Source organism: Sander lucioperca, chromosome 14 (genome assembly GCF_008315115.2).
Source record: "Sander lucioperca isolate FBNREF2018 chromosome 14, SLUC_FBN_1.2, whole genome shotgun sequence".
In the NCBI taxonomy this organism is placed as follows: Eukaryota; Metazoa; Chordata; class Actinopteri; order Perciformes; family Percidae; genus Sander; species Sander lucioperca.
Genome location: NC_050186.1, coordinates 9,072,255 through 9,084,330, shown reverse-complemented (window position 1 = coordinate 9,084,330; position 12,076 = coordinate 9,072,255). Strand labels below are relative to the sequence as shown.

The following is a 12,076-nucleotide window of genomic DNA, read 5'->3' as shown; positions in this document are numbered from 1 at the left end:
TAAATATGCCCCAAAAAAAAAATCTTAAAAAAAAAATTGACACAGTGTTAATATTTTTAGAGACCTCCCCAAAAGAATTTCACAAATCACGTTTTCAGGGGAGCCCATGTCTTATTAAGGGGAGCCGAGCTCCCCCGTAGTTCGCACCCTGCTTCTAAACAAGTTCTGCTGAAATCCTTTGATTTTATTTCTACTGTTATTTTCACTTGTTGTAGGTTTATGTCTATTGCATTTTGCATTTTCATGAACCATTCGTTCAAACAAGCTAAGAAAAGTGAAGAACTGTAATTCGTAAGAATTCCACGTTTGTTTTGCTGTGTGTAACACACTGACTGCTGCTGTATAAGTACGCTGCTAGTCTCAGAAGGAAAGAAAGATAAAAGTGTATTTCCTAAAATGTTAAACTAAGTAAATGTCATTGTCAGTGCGACGGCTATCAGGGTTCATCGTGTGTGTGTGTGTGTGACGTCAGGACAGGACCTTTGCAGAGGCAGATGGTGCCTTGCTGAAGCGTTCAGGCCATTTTCCAGAGGGCAGAGAGTCAAACAGGTATCTCTGAGGAGGACGAAGCTGCCAGCGAGCTTCTTCAGATCTTTCTTTCCTTCCCCCCGGCTCGCTGCAGGTCTTTGATGGGAGGTTAGCTGGCTAACAAACCAGTCCTCTCAGCCTTTCACATGCTGTTTGTTGCTTCAGTTTCGTCTGAGACGAGATGAGACCAAAAGCACAGAAAACATGACGTGTGAAAGCTTTCACTTCCAGGACTGTGTGTGACTTGATGAGATACTCTCTCGATCACACTGGAGATGCTTTTTCATCCTATTTCAGGCGGTCGCAGGTGGTCTCTGATGTGCGTACAGTAGCACTGCTGGTTGCTCAGGGGAGATAAAAAGATCCAATCCTCCGTGATGTCGCGCTGTAGAGGGTTGTTGTCGTGCCAAAACCGCAGTCTGAGGAACAACTCTTCATCTTCTTCATGAGGATATCATTTGTAAAACTTTCTCAAGTGCAGGAGGGAAAATGTTTTCAAATGTTGAAAAATGCCTCAATCTGCAGGGCTCGAAAAGTCACATGAAAATGCCTTAAATTTAATTTACATAAGTGTTAAATCTTGTCTCTTGGCCGCTCTAGGCAGGAATGTTTGTTATAAAATGTTTGTGTGTGTGATGGCAGGCTGTCAGGAGACGTTATACCGCTCCAAACTAATGGCGTTTTTCCATTACATGGTACCTGCTCGACTCGCCTCGACTCGACTCTACTCGCCTTGACTCGACTCGGCACACTGTGCGTCCGTTTTCCATTGCATATTTTAGTACCGCCTCAGCGTGGCTGGTCGTCTTGCCGGCTCGACGCACACACCAGCGCACAAGTATAAACATCAGGCCACTTGAGCTTGTTTTACAGTTCTGTGGAGGCTCCACGCAGAGCTTTCACCGTAGCCTATGTAATATGTGGCCTGATGTATACATTTGTCAGCTGGTGTGTGCGTGGAGCCAGCATGTGTGTGTGTACGTAGGCTACGGTGAAAGCTCTGCTGGAGCCTCCGCAGAACTGAAACAAGCGGCGCCGTAGTAAACTGCCGTGACCTAACACGACACACACACAGAACGTGGAAGGTGTGTGTTGATGCCAGAAGACACATTTAGTTTCTAAGGAGCTGGAAGCAGCAAAAAAAAAAAAAAACAGCTGGCTAAACTGTTTAAAAATAGCGGGTTTGTTCAGGACACCCCCGTCTGTTGCTTTCACGTCACCTTTTCGGCTCGCCTCAGCTCGCTGGGAACCTCGACTGAGGAGGTACTAAAAAAAGTACCTGTTAGCAGGTACCAGGGACTGAGTCGAGGGGAGTCGAGCAGGTACCATGTAATGGAAAAGCGCCATAACAGTGGGATTGAGTGTGGTTCATTCATGTGTTTGACATCTCATTAACTCCGGAAAATGTCCGACAAATCTGGTGCCGACATTGTCCGGAGCTTCTGTTTCTTACATGTAGCTCACAACAACAACAACTTCCTGGAAGTCCTCCGTTTGGTTTATTGCTGCGTTCCAGACACCATTTTTAGCCCGTAAATTACGAATTCAGGTCACGACTTACGACTTGGTAGCATTCCAGGCAAAGTCACGACAAAGTTAGCTAGCGGCTACCTAACGTTGACGTTAGCTAGTGCTAGCTAGTGCTAGCTGATACTAGCGATTTCTAGTCTGCGACATATTTTGGGCCTCATTTAATAAACATAACCTGTAGTAGTACACAATCATATGTGAATTGTTTTGATTGCAATGTGCGGAATTACTTTACGTTGCCTATTTATGTCTATTTATATTTCTCACCGTGTGTGACGTCAAAAACTGTAACTGGGAGTACAACGATCTGGTATGAGTTCACGAGGAGTAAGTTACGGGTTTGACTGCCGTTCCACTTTCACTTTCACGGTAGAAGATTGTGAAAACACGACTTACTGGTTGCCTGGAACGCAGCATATGTCACGGCACCATCGTTTTCCTATTGGTCGCCAGGATGAAGTGGGTGTGGCTTACCTGCGTAACGGAGCTTGAAATTTAGAACGGGGAAGTTGTGGACAGACTGAGGGAAGCTGTGTTTGAAACCGTTCCCTATCACAGAAATAGTGCGCTATATAGTGTGTTCGCTATTTTGTAGTCGTGTTTTGAATTCTCCGCGGTTAATTTCGTTCGCTATATAGTCCACTATAAAATACCCACAATGCACAGCTAATCTGAGTGTACATACAATGTAACCCTACATTTTACTCCCGAATCTCACAATGCAACACGGTCGTGTTTTCCCGGAGAAGGAGGAGGACAAGAAGCAACAACGAAAACTGAAAAGGAAAAATGGAGCGGACTTTCGTTTCTAAACAGTGGAAATGTAACATGCAACATACAGTGCACAGCATAAATGAGTACACCCATGCTAAATTTGACTAAAAAGAGGAACAAAAAATCATCTTTTGGAAATTGAACTTAATGCCTTAATTAAAAAAAATGAGGAAAAATCCAACCTTTAAGGACACCAATTTTCTTTGTGAATGAATAATGTATCGTAAATAAATAAATGTTCTTCCTTAAAATACAGGGAGCATAAGTGAGTACACCCTTATGTTAAATTACCATAGAGGCAGGCAGATTAATATTTTTTACGGCCAGTTATTTCATGGATCCAGGATACTATGCATCCTGATAAAGTTCCCTTGGCCTTTGGAATTAAAATAGACCCACATCATCACATACCCTTCACCATACCCCCACATCATCACATACCCTTCACCATACCCCCACATCATCACATACCCTTCACCATACCCCCACATCATCACATACCCTTCACCATACCCCCACATCATCACATACCCTTCACCATACCCCCACATCATCACATACCCTTCACCATACCTAGAGATTGGCATGGTTTTATTTCAGTTAGCCTAATAGCTGGTTTGATTTGCATTGAGAGATGATTTTATGGAAAGTACCCCATGCCACCATCTTTTCCTAAACCTAGTCAGTTAGGCCAGGTGTCGCGCCTGGGTAGAGCGTGCAGGAGGAAGGACATGACGCGGATTACACCGCGGTCACAGAGCAGGTTCCTAATTTCCTCATAAACAACCAAATGTCTCGCCGTTCCTTCAATCTGTCTGAGGATTTCTACGTCGGCCCTTACAGACAGAAGTTCCTGAATTTCGCCTCGTAAAAAAAATTCCCAACACGCCCACTCGCTCGCTGTGAATTCTACGGAAAAATGTAGCTGCTCTGTTCACACTTTGGGCTGAATCGGACATTACACAGACTTTGTACTGAGGAGCTGGCAGGGTAAAGACCTTTTAAAGTCTGCTCCATCTGATTTGCCTTCTCACATGCAGCTCCTCCGGGGGAATGTTAGAGAAGTCCAGGGCTGCAGTGCATGTGTGAAAGAGAAAATGAGGTGATGAAGTGAAAGAGAAAAAACACTGGGTTTGTCTGACAATAAAAGTTAAATTGTAGACTCCTGCTGACTGGCTGCACAACAGCGTCTCCGTGAACTCATCAGCAGGTGTACAACGTGTCTCATCTGTTGCTTTTCTGATGTTGTTTACTTTTTCCCAAAAATGCCATTCTGCCCTGCAGCCACCTGACTCCATGAATAATTAATCAAAACAGGAGTGAGACAGCGTTTTTAGAGAGCCTCAGGCCACATGTGGGTCCACACACCGGGGTAAAAATCATACATTTTCTGGACGGGATCAAAAAATCAACGATGCTTACCACACCTCCATTACAGACATATATCCAGTCCAAACTGAACTTACATCAACACTGCTTTCACCCACAAACACATTCAGAACAGTTGTATTTTTGCACAATCAAGCCAGAGGCGGATTGATCTCAAAGTCTTTCCCGCTGTGCAATCAGCACTAGCTTCAACTTTTTTCAAATTCATGAGCAGAGTGCCAGAGAAACAGTGGGCTCCCTCACACAGAGCAGCAGGTCTTTAATGGTTCTTGATCAGGGCTACGTGCTCCACAGTGCCAGACCGCCAATGATCTGCAATCATTCTGCGTTTGAAGACACACAAAAGTACGTCGCCGTGACAGTTCAACAGAAATGTAAAACTACAACAGACCGAAAAAGCTAGCAGTTTGCATTTGTGTTGTAGCTTTTGCGTTTGTGTTGTAGCTTTTGTGTTGTAGCTTTTGTGTTTGTGTTGTGACTTTTGCATTTGTGTTGTAGCTTTTGTGTTTGTGTTGTAGCTTTTGTGTTGTAGCATTTGTGTTTGTGTTGTAGCTTTTGCGTTTGTGTTGTAGCTTTTGTGTTGTAGCTTTTGCGTTTGTGTTGTAGCTTTTGCGTTTGTGTTGTAGCTTTTGTGTTGTAGCTTTTACGTTTTTTTGTGTTTGTGTTGTAGCTTTTGCATTTGTGTAGTAGCTTTTGTGTTTGTGTTGTAGCTTTTGCATTTGTGTTGTAGCTTTTGCGTTTTTTTGCGTGTTGTAGCTTTTGCGTTTGTGTTGTAGATTTTGCGTTTGTGTTGTAGCTTTTGTGTTTGTGTTGTAGCTTTTGTGTTTGTGTTGTAGCTTTTGCATTTGTGTTGTAGCTTTTGCGTTTGTGTTGTAGCTTTTGTGTTGTAGCTTTTGCGTTTGTGTTGTAGCTTTTGCATTTGTGTTGTAGCTTTTGCGTTTGTGTTGTAGCTTTTGCGTTTGTGTTGTAGCTTTTGCATTTGTGTTGTAGCTTTTGCGTTTGTGTTGTAGCTTTTGCATTTGTGTTGTAGCTTTTGCGTTTGTGTTGTGGCTTTTGCGTTTGTGTTGTAGCTTTTGCGTTTGTGTTGTAGCTTTTGCGTTTGTGTTGTAGCTTTTGTGTTTGTGTTGTAGCTTTTGTGTTGTAGCTTTTGCATTTGTGTTGTAGCTTTTGCGTTTGTGTTGTAGCTTTTGCATTTGTGTTGTAGCTTTTGTGTTGTAGCTTTTGCATTTGTGTTGTAGCTTTTGTGTTTGTGTTGTAGCTTTTGCATTTGTGTTGTAGCTTTTGTGTTTGTGTTGTAGCTTTTGCATTTGTGTTGTAGCTTTTGTGTTGTAGCTTTTGCGTTTGTGTTGTAGCTTTTGCGTTTGTGTTGTGGCTTTTGCGTTTGTGTTGTAGCTTTTGCGTTTGTGTTGTAGCTTTTGCGTTTGTGTTGTGGCTTTTGCGTTTGTGGTAGTTGCAGCCCTACAGACAGCTGCACACCGATAAACGTGAGAAAAAGTAGGCGGTGGTGGAGAATAGAAAGGAGTAACAGCTGCAGTGTGAAAGCAATTATCATCTAAAGATTGGATTGTGTGTTGAAGTGCACCGCTCATCTGTAACAACATGTGTTTGGCTCAAGAATCACACACTGATTGATGTTCTGTTCCCGAACAAAATCACAAAGTCACGTCCCAAATCTTTTCTTTTCATGCCACTTTCTACTTCTACTCCGTTACATTTCAGAGAGAAATATTGGACTTTTTACTCCACTACATTCATCTGTTACAGCTTTAGTTACTAGTTACTTTACACATTAAGATTTCTGTGTTTATAAATTTATAAAATCTGAGGTTTTATTCTAAAAGAAACTAGCCAACAATATATGGATGTGAATACTTCTTCCACCATAGCCTCTCTCTCACCCAGTGTCCTTCCTCCTCCTCCTCCTCCTCCTCCTCCTCTCTCTCTCTCTCTCTCTCTCTCTCTCTCTCTCTCTCTCTCTCTCTCTCTCACTCTTCAGTCCATCTCGGAGATTTTGAAAGTCATTATCGCAGCAAATTGCTCTGAGTAAGTCATAAGCGACACAGCGCTGCAGCCCTCTGTGGTGTTATTTGGCTGCCGTTGAGCTTCTGACGCACTTCATGTCTCATTTGTGAGGCTGATTGAAACGAGTGAACGGGTGCTTTACGTTTGAGGAAGATAACAAGTGGCATTTCTCTCACAGAGGGGTTTCATGATAACACACACACCCCCTGCAGGGACTGAAAGGTGAACACACCATCGACGCTCATGTATCACTTAAAAATAGATTTTTCATCAGATACATGACTTACAGTGAGGCACATCTGTTTTTTTTTATTTGTTTTTGATTTGTTTTCATACAGATTAGCTGCAGCCAGATCGTTGATTCGGGTGACACAGAACAGGAAATGAGAAACCAACTTTCCTTTGTTTATTAGCTAGTGTCGAAGTGAAGAGGATTGATTGAGAGAAATGGAAACAGATGTCTGCATGGGGCCCTCTTCTTAGAGGAAATGAAAACCATCTTTCCACCGTATATCCCTCTGAAATGGCATGGAGTAGAAAGTGACATTAAAAGAAAAGACTTAAAGGAAGTACACGTATTTCAAATGTGTACTTAAAGTTACAATCTCAAAGATCTCCGTTTAGATCTCTTTGCCTCACCAGTGGTAATAAGCAGCGCTCGGACTTGTCTCGGACTTGGCCATTGGACTCGCCAAATGTTCTAACACAGTCTCTTCCCATGTCGTCCAAAAAGCTTGGTCAGGTGCCTTTGGCGTTTGCTATTGACGCAAAAAGTCTCCTTTAGCGTCATATTTAGAAACGCTTGGTAGGGACTCTTGGCGTCTGGTTTGGGTCGTACATTTAACTGACACGCGGCACAAGAATGGGACAGTTAGTTAGGTTTAGGAAAAGATGGTGGGTGGGGTTACAACATGTACGTTTCAGTGACACGCGGGACAAGAACCCCGGTCTCCTGGGTGAAAGTCCTGTGTTGTTTGACCCATCCACCCCCCCCCAACGAACCACCCTACGTGGATTTTCGGTCTTTCGTAGTACTCTCTGCCGTTGTCGCTCTTAATACTACGTCATCTTACAGCGCCGCGGTCGAGCTGCTGCTCTGCCTGGTGCGTTCCAAAGAGATGCTAAAGGGGGATTTTTGCGTCGCTATCCCGCGCTGGGAGACAGAGAATATCAGCTCCACAAAACTCTCTCTGTATTTCTCAGTATGGCTATGTTCAGAAAACGGTGCCGTCCGGCGACTTTCACACACAGAAACTCGCGTGAGAAAACAGCAACGTTCAGCTATGGAGATGAAGGGATCACGATGGGAACATGTCAGTTTGTTTAGTGGGTTGCTGTGATTTGGTAGTCCAGAATGTTCTTGTTACACCAGAATAAAAAGTGTTGGGGAATTTCCGGAAACACCGCAGTACCAGCACTTCTACATTATACTCTTAAGCGTACCTGCACTTTTTATTGCGTACCGCTACTTCTGGCATGTAGCCGGTACTCTACCACTGACAGAGAACCTCGGATCTTGACAAATCACGTAAAGGCAAGCCCACCCTATCAGAAGTTCGCGTAGCCACGGACGCTAGTTCGGAAAAGCTGTCTGATGCCTGCAGCCTGACCGTCACCGTAACAGATTTATCACTGCTGAAAACTTAGAAACTAAAAAAATGTGTGTCGAGTTTGTTTCGGACACCGCACACACTGTGTACAACATTTAAACTTATTCCACCAACTCTGCTCCGGTCGCATCTACACGTCTGCTTCCTCTCTCTATTTCTCCTCTGCCCCCTTCCCACACACACACACACACACACACACACACACACACATGCACGGAGCTCTCTTAAAGGAGCCGCAGCACCATCTTACAACAGCTGTCAAGAGAATGACACACACACGCACGCACACACACACGCACGCACACACACACACACACGTACACACACACGCACACATACACACACACACACACACACACACACACACACACGCGTACACACACACATACACACGCACACACACACACACACACACACACACACACACATACGACTTGTTTTAATAAATACATACATTTATGTTGTTAATAAATAACAATACATTTTTGTTGTACCAGCAATATCTCCAAGTTTAGTTTTTCACTGTAGAAATCTCAAATGTCAGAATGATTTGCCAATGCAAGAGAGTACCGGGACCTTTTTTTTTCCCACTTCAAGCTCTGGGTATGATGACACTAAAGGGAAAGCTTAGACAACATCAGGTCGTTCATAGATTACAGGTCAGGGAACTAGAATATTCGTCTCTAATAACCAAACCTCTTCATATATAATTACGTTTGTCTCTACAGATTCAGGGAATCTAGGCGGCTGTATGATAAGGGAATGTTAATGTTATCTGTCTCCTTTTGGAGGTCGGAGGGACAGCCACACTTTAGCATACTTCCCAGAGAGAGAGAGACGGGCTGAACTAGGCTTTGTTTACGGTGCCTGCAATATCTTTGTTGACCCTAAAGCTTCAGCTAAACGTAAAGCCTCCAGCATGAGTTAAAACCACTGACATATATATATATATATATAATGGACCAACAGATCCCGTGTCTCTGGACGGAGACCAGTGAAGGATATTAGAAGATCTTTCCCGGTGATGGCTGAGCGTTACTGAGCAGCCTCCAACTGAGCTTGAAGACGTAGATGTGACGTGAGCAACCTGTCTGAAAGTTGGAAGTCTTCTGGTAGCTGTGCCAAGAGAAATCTCAATCATTCCCAATCTAGCAGAGACGGAGAGCGTAGGTATATGTAAGGAGATAACATAGACACAGGCTAATTATTGATCACTAAAATGATAGTTAACATTAGTAATTAAACTTAAACAGCTAATGGAAGTCCAAACTGCCTGAGAGCTTCTCCTGTACTATACGGTAATTCCTCTACTATGAGACAGTAAGTCTCGTGGTTATGACCCAATCGTTAGCCTATTTTTATAAAAACGTCTGCTACGGAGCCATAACGTGAGGTACAAGGTAATGGAGCCTTTTATACATTGTCGTGTTTCTTTAGAAATAAACAACGGACAAATAGAGTCTTTAAACTCTTCAGATGTAAAGTTATTCTCTGTCAAAGTGACGTCAAAATGAATGGCAGTCAATGGGATGCTAACGGGAGGTGATGGCTTGGTAGCATCAAAATGGCGGCATAGTGATGGCTTGGTAGCATCAAAATGGCGGCATAGGATCTACGCGTTGTGAGGAGAAGCTAACCCCCTTGGTTAAAACACACCTTCAGGAGGACAGGAACTCCAGAGAGTTGGGACGGCACTGCACAATAACACATCGTGGTTGTACTGTACTGCCTGCCTTATTGTCTCCTCAACTGAGTGTTCATTAAATGCTTCTGTGTAAGTCATAAGTCTCCCGAACCTTCTTCACGTGTGTGAAATGAGTTGTGCTGCTCCTTAACGTTGAAGTTGGATGTAGTCCAGTTTGTTGTCTAATGAGCGGACACTTGTAAGCTGGATTGATGGAACAGGTGGCCGGCTACCGTTAGCTTTCCACCTAGCTCCCGTTGCCCGGCTAGCGGCATCGGGCGACACGGCAGGCTGAGGCGCTGGTCTCCGTATAGCGGGCGATGCTCGCGTAGTGTGTCGAGTCTTGTAATAAAGTGTCCTGCATATTCTCCGATCTGTACCAGTGTATCCCGGTGGTACACATGCGGTAGTGCGGTAGTGAATGCACATAATTGTTGTAAAAGTTTTCTGCTGAGAAAGTTTAGCGAAGTATCAAGATGGCTGACACTCGTTTTGCTTCGGCAAGCTTCGTGTAAAGACAACAGTCCAACCCCCTGTGGGCGAGTTGAAAACATGCGGAAGTAGCTCCTACTACTGGCTGTAGTCGATTGCCTCTGGGCAAAAAAATCTTCCGATGGCGCAAAAATCATCGTTTTCCGTCATCGGAAGATTTTTTCCAGACCCACAATACAGAGATCTCTCGTCTCAGGGGGACATGAGGGAGGGAAGCACGGTCATTCGAAAATACTACCGTGTTTCTACTGATACAAAGCTCAATGCTAAATCGGTGAAGTATCCCTTTAAAGTAAACAACGTGGCCTAATTTGATACTGTAGTTGGGTGCAAAATGATCATCTTAAAATAGAAGATGTCTCTCGCATCACAAAAATGATCAAAAGGTAGGTAAGAGGTCGTGAAGAGGATTCTTTTAGTCTTTAATTTGGTCTTGGACTTTCCTTGGACTCGACTACAGCCCTGGTTGTAGGTGTTAAACATGTGTTTCACTTTTAAGTTTGCATTCTTAAACAACCATCCGTTAAAGTGGCAGAAAATTGATTATTTCTATAATTTATTAATAACTTTCAACTTTTTATTTTAGCCTTTTCTCAGTTTTTTTTTTGTTTTTAGCGTCTTTCATTTTTTTCAGCTTTTTATTTCAGCTTCTTTGCCTGCTGTCTGACTAGTTTTAGAGTGTGACTAGATATACTCTAAATCACAGGAGACAAAATCTCAACTTGACTTATTTAAATGCTGGTAGAGTTTAGATTCTCGGGCCGTTATTTTCCGCCACATCCTCGGGCCGGGCCGAGGTCGTGGGCAGTGACAACAATGTGTTGTTCATCATTGTTTCTTTTTTTTTTTTAAGTTTCTTCATTCGGATCCATTTGCGATCCGTTCCATCCATCCATCCATCCATCTTCTTCCGCTTATCCGGTAACGGGTCGCGGGGGTAGCAGCTCCAGCAGGGGACCCCAAACTTCCCTTTCCCGAGCCACATTAACCAGCTCCGACTGGGGGATCCCGAGGCGTTCCCAGGCCAGGTTGGAGATATAATCCCTCCACCTAGTCCTGGGTCTTCCCCGAGGCCTCCTCCCAGCTGGACGTGCCTGGAACACCTCCCTAGGGAGGGGGGGGGGGGGCATCCTTACCAGATGCGATCCGTTCCATTCTAAACTAACAGCAGTTTACAGGCTTCGTCCTTGTTGTATTATTCTAAACAGATTTCTGCAGTTCAAACAACTCTGAATTGTAGTTGAGAACGTCAGTTATAACGGCCCACGTATTAAAAAATTGTCAGGTTTAAATCGGGCTCGGGCTCATAATTACAGTTAATGTGTCGGGCCGGGCCGGGCTCGGACGCAACGTGCTCGGGCTCGGGCAGGTTCGGGCTTGATTTTTTTGGGCCGATCTAAGCTCTAAATGCTAGTTTATTATATATGTTATGGAGTGGGTGGTACTCACTCTGTGTTTCTACCAACCTTGGCTGCGGCCCTGCATCCTGCATCATGTTGTCTGCAGACCTGATCCCACATGAACTAACCTTTTTTCAATAATAAAGCTTTGAAATGCAAGCTTCTCTGCTGCTCCCAGAGCAGCTTTCACTGCGCAGTTGCTCCAAACTGCACACACCTCCAGAGCTGCTTTTCCTGCACACACACACACACACACACACAAACACACATACTTATCAGTCTCCGTGCAGAGCGGAGCAGTGCACACCATTATCAGACATATGCAGCACCGTCTCTGGACGCAGACAGAGCCCGGACAGGTGAGTGCAGCTCTCTGGCTTCTTCCTCCTAAACCGCAGCGGTGTTTTCTTTGTTTGTTTCTGTCACAGTCAGATGGATTTATAATAGCTGTTTGTGAGAGGATGTTACACAGCCACGTAACCCCGACAGAAACACAGCGGATGGCAGCTGTTAGAGAGGCAGCTTAATCTGTTATAGAGAGGCGTTTGAATCAGGAGAGGTCACTTCTTTTCACAGATTATCTACCTGCGCGACAACAAGACGCAAAACAAATAAGTTCCAAGAAAATCCCCCTTCAGCTCCACGAG

General features: G+C 44.1%; 1 long non-coding RNA gene across 1 annotated transcript; it reads left to right on the top strand.

Moving 5' to 3' along the window:
* Nucleotides 1-6,564: 6,564 nt before the first annotated feature.
* LOC118493093 lies at nt 6,565-10,134 on the top strand. Its single transcript, XR_004895043.1, has 2 exons — nt 6,565-6,599; nt 10,055-10,134. It is a non-coding gene; the product is annotated as an uncharacterized LOC118493093 (long non-coding RNA).
* Nucleotides 10,135-12,076: the final 1,942 nt, after the last annotated feature.